Source organism: Pelobates fuscus, chromosome 6, assembly GCF_036172605.1.
Source record: "Pelobates fuscus isolate aPelFus1 chromosome 6, aPelFus1.pri, whole genome shotgun sequence".
In the NCBI taxonomy this organism is placed as follows: domain Eukaryota; kingdom Metazoa; phylum Chordata; class Amphibia; order Anura; family Pelobatidae; genus Pelobates; species Pelobates fuscus.
The window spans coordinates 275,543,552-275,557,028 of NC_086322.1; positions in this window are offsets into that span (position 1 = coordinate 275,543,552).

Here is a 13,477-nt window from a genome sequence, read left to right on the forward strand (position 1 = left end):
CCTTATCAAAGATCTGCACCTAAAGTAATAAGATACGTGATATTAGTACAGGCTTAGTGGGGAGAAAAAGAGGTAGAAGATATGAACATAAATCTAACTGTGCCTTCAAGGGCACCTGCCTCTAATACAAAAAACTGAACTAGCTGAATAGCTGGAAAAGGTATTTAAGATAAAGCCCTGGTAAGCTGTAAAAAGGAGATCTAGAAGCTCAAATGCGCATATACTAGTTCTCTAGTTCTCAAGCGCTGTGCGCAAATGCCGAAAATAAATGGCATCAATGGAGAAATATAGACATATACAGTGCCTTAGCCTAATATCGAAGATAATCAGGAAACTGCTGTGTAAGTGACAACAGATAGTTAAATCTTTTAAATCAAAGGCTAAGGCTAGGATGGTATAAATATCAGAACAAAGGTCTCCCAAGAACCCCAACCCCGACGCGCGTTTCGCCGGTAAAGCGTTTTATGTTCATATCTTCTACCTCTTTTTCTCCCCACTAAGCCTGTACTAATATCACGTATCTAATTACTTTAGGTGCAGATCTTTGATAAGGAAGGCAAAGTGTTACATTTTAGCTGATAGATTTATCGATATATTTTTATTCATTATTTTTTCATTGTTTCAATTTATAAGAGACAGACTTATTTAGGTTTGTTACATCTATTCTCTTGGGTCTAAGAAATATCTATATCTGCAGACATACCAGAGAATACTATGTCCAAACCTTCCTAGTCTTCCTAACACATCTGTGCACAGTGTTATAATTCAGGAAAGTGTTCAACTTGTAACCATCGATTTTGCAACATTAGATTGCATTTTCATTTCTGCTACAATATAACAGATGGGTCCTAACTTAGCTTTATTGTACAGCTTTTCGTGAGTTGAACAAACCGCCACTACTACTCCTGTGATTTGTCTGTCTTATTTAATTGACTCTTTTTGTCTCTAGTCTCATTTCCCCCCCCCCCTTTTTTCCCCCCGTTTATATATTGGGGTTCATTGAGGGTAATTAGATTTGTTTCTTATCACCTTTTTTCAATTTATTATTAAAAGTTAAGTTTTAATTTCTTTCCTCACCTTTCCAGGCAGTATCTCTCTTTCATATTCTGTTCCACGTTTAGGGTTAACCCCTTCACTGCCTTTCTGATTTGTTATACTCTAAGCTTCCACTTTCTTTTGTTTGCTTTTATAACCTTAGCTTAATGTAGATTATGGGATATCTTTCCTTATTTGGACATGCAGTTGTGATTTATTAAAGGTACACTCATAGCATTATAACCATTACAGTGCGCTGTGGTGGTTATGGTGTCAGGAGTGCAATGGCGACTCTCCATTGTAAGTTATCAAACCGTTTTACAACAGTTTGCGCTTCAACTACATCTGACAGAGAGGCAGAAGCTCTGGGCTAGGCCTGATGTTGCAGATGTTAGCTCTTTGGCAAGAGAACGATCAGTTGATACTCTCAGCCAATGAGCTAGCTTAGTTCAGAAGAGCTAATGGAAACTCCTAAGGATAAGCTTCTGCCTATTTGTTGGATTTAGTAATGGCTGGGAGTGGTACCCAGTGGGCTCCAGGTAAAAAGTGAAACCCTTTCGAATCAGTTTCACTACTTACAATAGAGGAGCCCAACATTCCCAAAACATTTTGATGCATTAAAGGTAAACTATAGTGCCAGAAAACAAACAAACTTGATTTCCTGGCACTATAGCTTCCCCTCCCTCGCGCCGCCCCCCCCTTGTACAATAGTTTCCTGTGGGGTTTTGGGTGACTCTGGATGTCCCCATGCATATTGTGAAGACGTCCAGCATCAGTTAGGCGACTAAAAGCCAGAAAGTCCCTCTAGTGGCTGTCTGGTAGACTGCCACTAGAGGTGGAGTTAACGCTTAATGGTAATTATTGCAGTTTCTTAAAAACGTCAATAAGTACCTTTAGCAAGGTTAAGGAACCTGGGACACTGCAACCCGACCACTTCAATAAACTGTAGTGGTCTCGGTTCCTATAGTCAGAGCCGCCATCAGGGGGTGACAACGCTGTGCTGTGCGCTGTGGCCGTGGTATAGCGCGACTAGGCCCCTTTAAAAAATAAAAAATAAATCAGCCGCAAGTGCTACTGGGAAGAAGTGCTCACTTCCTCCCAGCTCAGTCCGCGCGGGAGGAGTGCGCGCGCCAGTGAAGAGGGAAAGCCAGGCAGTGAAGAGGGAGCCACGCCGACTCCCATCAGCCCCAGCCACCCGCCTGCAAAGAAAAGGTAAGAGACAGGAGGGTGGCTGGAAAATGAGCTGTGTGTGTGTCTGTATGTCTGTCTGTATGCATGTATGTGTATGTATGTATGTATGTCTGTATGCATGTATGTCTGTGTATGTATGTCTGTCTGTATATGTATGCATGTATGTATGTATGTATGCATGCATGTATGTCTATGTATGTATGTGTCTGTATGCATGTATGTCTGTGTATGTATGTATGTCTGTCTGACTGTATGCATGCATGTATGTATGTATTTCTGTATGTATGTGTATGTATGTGTATGTCTGTATGTATGTATGTCTGTATGCATGCATGTATGTCTGTCTGTATGTATGTCTATGTATGTCTGTATGTCATTATATATGTATATATGTATGTCTGTATGTCAGTATGAATGCATGTCTGCATGTCATTATTGTCTGTGTGTATGTGTGTATGGATGTCTGTATACATGTATGTCTGTCAGTATGTCTGTATATATGCATGTATGTCAGTCTAAATGTATGTATGTATGTCTGTATGCCATTATGAATGTATGTCTGTGTATGTCTGTATGCCATTATGAATGTATGTGTGTATGGATGTCAGTGTCTGTATGAATGTATGTGTGTATGTATGTATGTATATATGTTGGTGTCTGTATGTATGTGTCTTTATGTCCTCATGCATGTGTGTCTGTATGTATGTTAGTATGTGTCTGTCTGTCACTATGTATGCCTGTGTGTATGTCTCAGTATGTGTTGGTCAGTATGTATGCCTGTATGCGTGTATGTCTGTTTCAGTATGTGTGTCTGTTAGTATGTATCTGTGTCCTTTTGTATCAGTGTGTGTGTGTTTGTGTCTGTGTGTGTATTCCTGTGGGCGGTATTTGGAGGCGGGCCCCAGAGGCCCAGACCCTCAGCTGAGTTAGGGGCCCCAAAATTTCTGGTGGTGGCCCTGCCTATAGTGTCCCTTTAAGAAGAGGCCACAAATTTAGCACTTACAGTAGCTAATGTGTAGTTTAACCTCAGGAAGAAATGGAGATCAGATACAAACCCCAAGAACTCTCTCTACCGAGTTTCACAATGGAACAAGTTACAGTCCACCGGCAGATTGATTTTAACTCCTACTAACATGGGGCAAGTGTGATGAGGGATGAAGTCCAAAAATAGCCATATGGGGGCTGCAAACTGTCTGATCCTGTGACAGACCATCTCAACACAGTAAAAAGACACATGCGGCAGATTGACAATTTTACATTTGGGCTGCTTTGTGTTCCCCTTTGGAGAACAGATGATTTATTAATACCTATATACACTTTACTGTCCTCATCAGTTGTAAAAGTATATTTTATAACTGTAATAAAACAAAGTAATGGGGCACATAACAAGTAAATCACTAAACTCCAAAATATGCAGCAAACCTAGACCAGAATGACAACAAGCAAACCTAAAAATAGCTGGGACTACTGCTAAGCTGGAGGAAGTTTCCAAAATCCGCTAATTAGCCTATATTTTTGCAATTCAGAGCCTTCTTTAAAGGGACACTATAGGCACTAAAACAACTTTATCTTAATGAAGTAGTTTTGGTGTATAGATCATGCCTCTGCAGTCGCACTGCTCAATTCGAAGGAATTAAATCACTTTGTTTATACAGCTCTAGCCACACCTCCCTGCATGTGACTTACACAGACTTCCAAAACACCTCCTGTAAAGAGAGATCCTTCCTTTATTGCACATTCTGTTTAATTTAGAATTTCTGGTCTTCTGGCCTGTTATTATTATTATTTTATTATTTATATAGCGCCAGCAAATTCCGTAGCATTGTACAATGGGTTTATTAGCTTTCTAGACCCTGCAGGAGCCTCCTGTGTGTGATTAAAGTATAATTTAAAGAACAGGAAATAAAAAATAAATAAAATATTTTGTTTTCATGCAGGCTGTGTCAGTCACAGCCAGGGGAGGTGTGGCTAGAGCTACATGAACAGAAACAAAAGTTTAACATTTAACCCCTTAATGCCGTTAGTGCGTTAGCCTAAACGCCGTTAGTGCGTTAGCCTAAACGACGTTAACGCGGCACAGTACGCCCTAATGATTGTCAGCTCCCCAGTCCCTGCAGACTTACCTGGACCAGCGATCCGCGGTGATCCCGGTCCGGGGGGGCGGCCTCAGGAGACAGGCAGTCCCCCTGTTTCCATTTCGGCTCACCAGGGCCATTTGATCGCGATGGACATCGCAACCACATGGCCACAAAGCAGTCTATGAGACTGCCTGCAGGGGAACTGCCTGAGTGTTCAGGCAGTCCCTCTTATGCCTGAAAATTAAAAAAAAGTTAAACACACACACTCACACAGTATATTATACATGTATTATATATGTATAATATATGATAAATTAATTAAAACTGCTTAGCATAACATACATATATAACACATATATAATTTAATAATAAGTGTATTTTGGTATTAATATATATATTAATACCAAAATACACTTAGAATTAAATTATATATGTATAATATATTAATTAGATGATTTAATTAACTTATCACATATTATACATGTATTAATCAATTATATACATAAAATAATAAAAAAAATATATGTTATATCATAATGTATCTTGATATTATATACAAATATGTATACATATATACTTGTATATCAAAATACACTTAGAATTATATTTTATATATATATATATGTGTGTACGTATGTATGTGTATGTATGTGTGTATGTACGTACGTACGTACGTACGTACGTACGTGTGTATGTATGTATGTATGTATATATATGACGTGTATATTTATCAACTATTTTTACATAATTAAGTCATTTCATTAAATTAATGTCCAGCTAATTTAACTTACAAATTCTATATTTAACCCTGTAACTTTCCAAAACCCCATAAAACCTGTACATTCGGGGTACTGTTATACTTGTGCGACTTCGTTTAACATAAATATGAGTGTTTGAGAACACTAAAACTTGTAATGATGATGATATCATCAGTAAAAGCACATTTTTTGTGTAAAGAAATACAAAAAAATTTAATTAAATCAAAATTCGTGCATCGGCATCGTGCATCGGCAAGCGTTCATGCCGATGCACGAATTTTGATTTAATTTATATTCACCTGGGTTCCTGTCTTGTTCGGGTCTATGCTGAGGGCACTTGCTAGAGCTAGAGGGGGTTCAGACAGTCAGGCTGCCTCGAAGCAGCAGTGGGGAATATCTGATTAGGTTTTCCACTAGCTCTGTAAACTATACAGCTAGATAGGGACTATCAGCTAACCATTCTGCAAAATCTCGAGTAGACAGCCAGTTTTTGGGTTTGTTCTCCCGCTGACTGTATAGCTATTTGACTTGTTTATACGTTTATAGGTCTCTGCACGACACTCAGCATGTCATGCTTTTAGCTAAAACCACACTAGGATTTAGCTTTGTTCCGGGTTGTGAATACTGTTTAGAAACTTAATACTACCCCTACTAGGGCTACTTTTATAAACTAATACCCTAGAATTGGGAGCATTTATTAGCTACCAGTCCTCCAGGCTTGAACAAGACCACAAAGGCAATACCTTTCCAGATACCTGTGGTTAGATCATTTATATATGATTTAAATCCAACAACTGTGCTTTTGGGCCCGGATTCTTTTCATTTTTTGTTTCCTTATTGTTTTGTTACTTTGTTCAACTCCTCACAATGTTATGGAGCTGATCAGATACTAAGCTTGATATTACCAACCCTGTTCCCCTCGCTTGCATCCCATATAGCCTGTATATCTTATAGACCACAAGAAACCACTATATCTGTACCTTAGAGGTATCTACATGTCCACTAATCCGTTCAAGGATAATTACTGTGTGTATTAATGGTCCTCTAGTACTTTACTGTGGTACTTATAGTTTCTATACGGTCCATATACTCTCTAGACCCGAATAACCACTATACCTGTATTATAGAGGTCTCCACATCTCAACCTAATCAGTCTAAGGATAATTATTGCATGTAATTTTGGCCCTCTAATACCGAATCGTGGTATCTAGGACAGATTTATCCAAGTTTTCAAAGGTGTATCACTGTTTTTTCTTTTTTTTTTTATATTCTTTATTTTTCACTCAATAGAACATAGCAAGTGTACATTCCCTTTGGGCGAGCCAATGGTTCAACATAAATACAATTCTCAAAAAACTTAAAGCATGTCAACAAAATACAATACATGCCCATACATTATAAAACCTTCGGTACTTGCCGCCCATTGAGGGGTTTTTACAATAAAGGACAGGCATTTAGGCGATACCAGTAGCCCAGTCTATTCGAGAACTAAACTTGTTCGTGTGCTACCTTGTTCCTCCAACCATATAATCATGCCTGGAGAAAAAAAACAAAAAAAACACACTTTCCGAGGCAGAGCCCGGGGAAGGGCTATAAAAATAGAAAAAATAAGAACACAAAAAAATGAGACCGAATATGCCTGAAAATCTAGAGATAAGGAAGAGATAAAAAAAAAGATGTAGTCAAAAAAGGGAGAGCAGAGAGGATATGAAGAGGAAAAGGAAGAAAAGGATGGGAAGGAAGGCGGAGGGGTGGGAGGGGTGCTATATTTACACTGCAGGGTTAATCCAGCCTCTGGTGGCTGTCTCCCTGATGTCCTCACAAAGTCTCGTGTCAAAAAAGATCACCATAGGAAAGCATTGAGTAATGCTTTCCTCTGGGCAGGTTTGAATGCGCGCTGCGCATGCGCATTCGGCTCCACTCGGAAGCTGACGTCGATAGAGGAGGAGAGGTCATCAGTGCCGAGGTTAGCCCGGTGCTGGATTACGTTAAGCAAATAAATGGTTAATTAACCAGTTATTTGCCGCGGAAGGGGCTCTATAGCGTTAGGAATATATATTTGTATTCCTAACGCTATAGTGTTCCTTTAAGGGGTTAAATGGAAGAGAATAGAGCAGTGAGACTACAGGTGCATGATTTATACACAAAAAACTGCTTCATTAAAGGGGCAACACTGACCCAGGAAGCACCTTTTAGCGACCGTCTGAGGAGTGGCCACTAGAGATGTTCCAAGGTTGTAATGTACATACTGCCTTTTCTCTGAAAAGACAGTGTTTACTTTAAAAAGCCTTCAGGGGCTGACTATATTCACCAGGACAATAACAATAAGCTGTAGTTGTTCTGGTGACTATTGTGTCCCTTTAAGTTGCTTTGAGACCTATAGTATTCCTCTAATACCATTTGTAGCCCAATGCATAACCTTGACTGAGCAGAGGTTTTTTTTTTTCAACTTTCAACTCTTAGTTTATTGAACAAAATCCATGATGTACAATGGTACTTACTCACCTTGTTACTGCCCCTCCCTGAGCCAAGCTATCTACTGATATGGTTTTCTCTGAAAATAAAGGTCACATTCTCGCACAGCATTCTATGAACAGTTATTGATCTCTGTGACGATAATGGCTCAAACAAGAGCCCCCTATTTTTTAGCTGCACGATAGAATAAGTATATTGAAAGATTTATTGATGACTGCTGGAGAGATAAGAAATGTGCTTTTATAATTTGGTTCCAATAATGTAACCTTTGATTCCAATTATATAACCATCAAAATGTGTTCTTGTAACATTCAGCTTGAACTTTGGAAAAAAAAGCGCAGTTTTTTTCTTTAACTCTAATAGTGATATTTACTTGCACGGTTAACTGCTATGTACTATAATGGACCTGTCACATCCGTAGTCAGAGCATTTTCTCAAATGTCATCCATTCCTATACTTAAAGGAAAACAATAGGGTCAGGAACACAAACATGTACTCTTGCTCTTATAGTGATAAAACCACTATGTAGCTCCCTCATTACCCGCCTTAAATAGGGTGAAAAGTCACCTTATTTTCAGCACTGGTGTTTGGCTCCGCCCACGCTCAGCCTTCTTGGCTGACCGAATCGATGAACTCAGCCTATCACAATGCTTTGCCGTAGGAAAGGTGGGATTGGGGCCAAATGCCCTGCAGGCCAATCAGCATCTCCTCATAGAGGTGCATTGAATGCAGTGCTGGCGTGTCCTGTAGGCCAATTAGGGAGCTTCTTCTTTTTTTTTTCAAATTCTTTATTTTTGGAGTGACGTATTTCTGCGTATAGCACAACACAAGTTACATGACAAGTTCCTCTGGGTACATTGGTTTGGGTACAATTGGCACTGGAACATACCGCGTCCGCGGTTTAGGTATATTTTCTCAGGTTTGTTAGTGTTAGCTAATTGGTGTCACAGTTAGACATTACGTACATTGTACATAGAAATAGTACAGTGAGAAACGAAAATATTTAAGAAAGAGAACGACAAAAAGAAAACATATTAAAGGTGCACGATATAGAGGAGCATAGTTAAACTTGATTAAACCATGTAGCATCCAGCCCGGAGGGTCGAGCCACGTAGCCCAAACCTGTGCTCCGAGTGTGGGGTATCCACTCATGTATCATCAAACCCTGCTCGTTGGCTGGACACTTAATGAGTAAGTCCTCTCAATGTTGTGGATGAGTAGACTTAGTCTGTTGCCCCTCATCTTCTCCAATATGAATAAACAGAGGGGGGGGGGAGAAGGATAGTCTAGGGGGGGGGGGAGGGGCGGATTCTCATGGTGAGAGTCGGAGCGCCGTGTAGGAGGTGGTTCCCTTTTTACAGTCAAGTGTGGTGTCGGTTGAAGGCATTGTGTCAGTGGGGTGGTCCTAGTATGGTCTACTTATGATCCCCAGTCACCAGCCATCCACATTTCCCAGATTTTTTCGTAGGATTTTATATTACCTCTCACTCGTGCTGTGAGGTCATCCATAACCCGTATGTCCTTTATTTTATTAATTACTGCGGCCACCTGGGGGATTTCTGGTTTAAGCCATTCCTGTGCCATGGTAAGTCTGGCCGCTAACGTGATTTTATGAAGCAGTTTTTGTTGCTTCCTAGGCCAATCGTCTAGGGTTCTCGAGAGCAGGAACACCCATGGGTCTATATTTATGTGCCTGTGAAATACTTGTTGCAGTAGGTTCCCTATATCTCTCCAGTAAGCCTGTGCTTTAGGGCATTCCCACCACATATGGATGTAAGTCCCCTTATGCCCGCACCCTCTCCAGCACAGGTCGTCTGGTGTTTTTCCCATGCGGTATAGTTTTACCATCTCAGCATGGTCTTGTAGGCCTGCTCTTGTTGGGTGACGCATATTGAGACAGCCTTGTTCGCTTCCCAGATTTCTCTCCAGTCTGTGCCCTCTAGTGTCTCATTGAGGTCGGTTTCCCACTGTGTGGTGTAGGGGAGGTTGCCCCAATCTGTGCTGTTTGTGCATAGGTGTGCGTAGAGGTTGGATATCAGCCCCTTTGGGGCATTTTCCTTGAGGCACATTCGTTCGAAACCTGTGAGTGCAGCGGTTGCTGCCGTTTTTGCTAATTTATGTTGCGCGAAGTCTCGAATTTGCATGTATCTAAAGAAGTCTGAGGGGCCTAACCTGGTCCTTTCTGTCAGCTTGTCGAACGTCACCAATTGGTTCCCTTCATATAAGTGTATCGCCCTCTGTAGCCCCGCTTCCTCTACGTTTTTAAAATCTTGGGCCCTCATACCTGGTAAGAAAGCTCTATTTCGAAACAGGGGCATCATTGGGGAGGGGGTCGTGGTTAGTTTGAATTTTAGGGCCGTGGAGTCCCATACCCGTAGGGAGTTTAGTATGGCTGGGCAGCCCGTGCGCAGGATAGCCCTGTGTTCTCTGGGTACCCATATGTAGAATTGAGGCAAGTCGGCTCCTGTTAAGCCAGCTTCAAGGTCTGCCCATCTGCGGTTCCCCGGCGTTGAATGCCACATGGCCACTTGTGCCAATTGAGCCGCTAGGTAGTAGTTGTAAAGATGGGGTAACCCCAACCCCCCTCCGTCTTTGGGTCTGTATAGTATGTTGCGGGCCACTCTATGACGTTTGCGCTGCCATATAAAGTCTCCAATTGCCCTCTGTAAGGGGGCCAGGTCTTTTTTAGTGACTGGGATGGGGAGGGCTTGGAAGAGGAAGAGGAGCCTGGGGAGTATATTCATTTTTATCGTGTGCACTCTCCCTATCCAAGATATGGGCTTATCTGTCCATTTGTCAAGGTCCGCGTCCAGGGTCTTAATAAGGGGGGTGTAGTTAGCTCCGTACAGCTTTCGGGGATCAGCCGTCAGATGTATCCCTAGATACTTGATCGTGGTATGTGTTATGGGTATGTGGTGATGGTTCCTAATGTGCATCGTGTCGTTTGCTGTCATGGCTATTGGGAGGGCAGTGGATTTTGATAGGTTGACTTTATATCCTGAAAGGGCTCCGTATTCTGTCAGGTCTCTGTCAAGTGCCGTCATCGAATTTCCTGGATTCGTAAGGGTGAGAAGGACATCGTCTGCATATCCCGAGACTTTATATGTTTGGTCGCCCACTGTGATTCCCTCTATGGCCTTGTTTGTTCTGATTGCTTGTAGCAAGGGTTCTAACGTGAGTACGAACAGGAGGGGTGATAGTGGGCAGCCTTGGCGTGTGCCGTTATGCAGGGTGATGGGGGATGTCTCGGCGCCAGGGATCCGTATGAGTGCCCTGACGTCGGTGTACATGGCTTGGATTGTTTTTATATATGAGTCTGGGAATTGGAGATGTCGTAAGAGTTCAAACAGGTATAGCCAGTTAACTCTATCGAACGCCTTTTCGGCGTCGAGAGATAGAACGAGCGTTGGGGTTTGTGAAGTCGTCTGTGTCCAAATAAGGTTGATGTTACGTCTGGTATTTTCGAATAGTTGGCGGTCGGGGATGAATCCCACTTGGTCGGGATGAACTAATTCATGTATGTGTGGGGATAGTCTGTCTGCTAGTATCTTGGCTAATAGTTTTACGTCATGGTTGATCAATGATATGGGCCTGTAATGTTCCGGGTATGATGTGTCCTTCCCCGGTTTAGGTATCAATACAATGTGAGCTGTTGACATATCTGGGTCGGGGCGTCCGCCCTGCATCAGGTGGTTAAACCATCCTAGCAGGTGGGGTATCAGTTCCTCCCGATACGTCTTGTAATAGCTGCCCTCGTAGCCGTCTGGGCCCGGGGCTTTATGTCCTTTAAGTCGAGTGATGGCTCTATCTATTTCGTCTGCTGTGAATTCTTCCCCTAGGGCTTCTGTGATTGAAGGGGTCAGCTTTGGGAGGTTGAGTTTGTGTAGATATTGCCTAATCTCGTCTTGCATGTGCGGGGTCTTGTCTGCGTCTGTGGGTGTGTGATTGTATAAAGTTTTAAAGAAGTCTGTGAATATTTGAGCTATGTCGGTTGGTGCTGTCATTGTCTGACCTGCGTGGTCTCTAATTGCCGTGATATGATTTTGTTTTGGCCGCGGGCGGAGAGTTCGCGCCAATAGCGTGTGCATTTTGTTGGCTTGTTCATAGAAATTTCTCTTGGACCAGGTCATTGCCCTAGCTACGTCATCTAGTAGGGTTTCCCTGATGTGGCGTCTGGTAATTTGTAGGGCTGTGAGTCCCTCGGGGGAGGGGTTAGTTTTGTGTCTCTGTTCTTGGGTGTGGAGGTCACGTAAAAGGGATTTTAAGTGTGTCGTTTTTCGTATCTTTTTTCTGGTCGCTTCTCTAATCATGACACCTCTGATGACCGATTTATGAGCGGCCCATATGGTGGCCGGTGTCAGGTCCTGAGTGGTGTTTAATTGGAAATATTCTATTATCTCTTTGCGAATAGTCTCTTTGATATCTGGGTCTTGCAGAAGGGAGGTATTTAGTTTCCAATTCCATTGGGTTCCTGCGCACAGACTGCCCAGTTCTATGGTGATGTCCGCATGGTCAGACCAGGTTATAGATCCTATTGATGTCTTAGTGGTTCTCTGGATGGTTTGGCCATTAACTAGAAAATAGTCTATGCGGGAATATGAGTCGTGGGGCGCTGAGTAGAATGTATAGTCAACCTCCCCTGGGTGTTGGGCTCTCCACGCGTCTATCAGACCCGACGAGTTTATGAAGTCGTGTACCAGTCTATCTTGTCTCCCTCTACCGTGCGAGCGTGGTAGACCCCTTACGGTCCCCCTATCTGTAGCTGGGCACGGAGCAGCGTTAAAGTCGCCACCCATTATGATCATGCCGTGTTGTAGGGCACGTAACTTGTCAGTCATTTGGTCCCAGTATTCTCTGGTTGGTTCGTTAGGTGCGTATATATTTATCAGGTGTACGGTGTGTGCATATAATGTCCCGGATAATATTATATATCTCCCGTCTGTATCCTGGTTGACCCCTGTGACCCGTAGTGGGCAGCGTTTGTGTATCAGTATCGCAACACCGTTGCGCTTGGAGTGCGCTCTAGCCTCATAACCCGTGTTGTATATATGGTCTTTGAGGGAGAACCCTAGAGATTTTGGGAGGTGAGTTTCCTGTAAGAAGGCTATGTCCGGGCCTAGTCGTTTAAGTTCCCTGTATAGGAGTCTGCGTTTTTTAGGGGCGTTCAACCCTTTAACATTCAGGGAGTTAATTCGTGTGGTCATGGTGGTGAGTGGGTTGCGTGCGTGTGAGTTGACTTACGGGTGTTGCCTTCCTGCTGATTCTAAGGTGTTGTCTTTGGGGTGTCCCAATTCCTTGCTGCCTTGACCTCTTAGACTGAGACGCTCCGGTCACCATGAGGGGGAAGAGGGAGGGGAGGGAAAGAGAGAAGTTATTCATTTTACCGTGCACATCTATACAGAAACAAATACAAATAACGTATAAGAAACATAGTAGAAGGATAAACCGTCTGGTCTTAACGTTTGCCAGACTCGTGTGGGGCGTCTGCATCGGAGCTGCTGACCCTAAGAGAAAAAAAATGGGTCCAGTGCACCGATACAAGGTCCCGAACTTGTAACAATTTGTCCATTAGGCCCTGTGGTAATTGCATGAGCGCGGCTGTGGGGTTGTCTCAGCGCTCTGGCAGTCCTGCCCGCCGGCCTGTGTGTTGCTCTCGTGGACTTTCCGCTGTTCGTCTCTAACATGGCTGGGTAATGTTCTTTTGGGCATCCCAACACCCAAGAGTCTCCCTATGTCTGGAAGAGGGGTGGTGAGCCTCCCAGCCCTGTCATGGATGCAGTCCCTGTCCAGCGACACAATTCCCCTTACCCCATCATACCCCCCTTTCCCCCACCCCAATCAGGCTGGGATCAAGTGTCTAGGTGGCCTTCTGTCTTTACAGTTTAGCTGTGGATCACCTCTGCCATTTGTCTGGGTATTCTATCTCAGTTTGATAGTGTT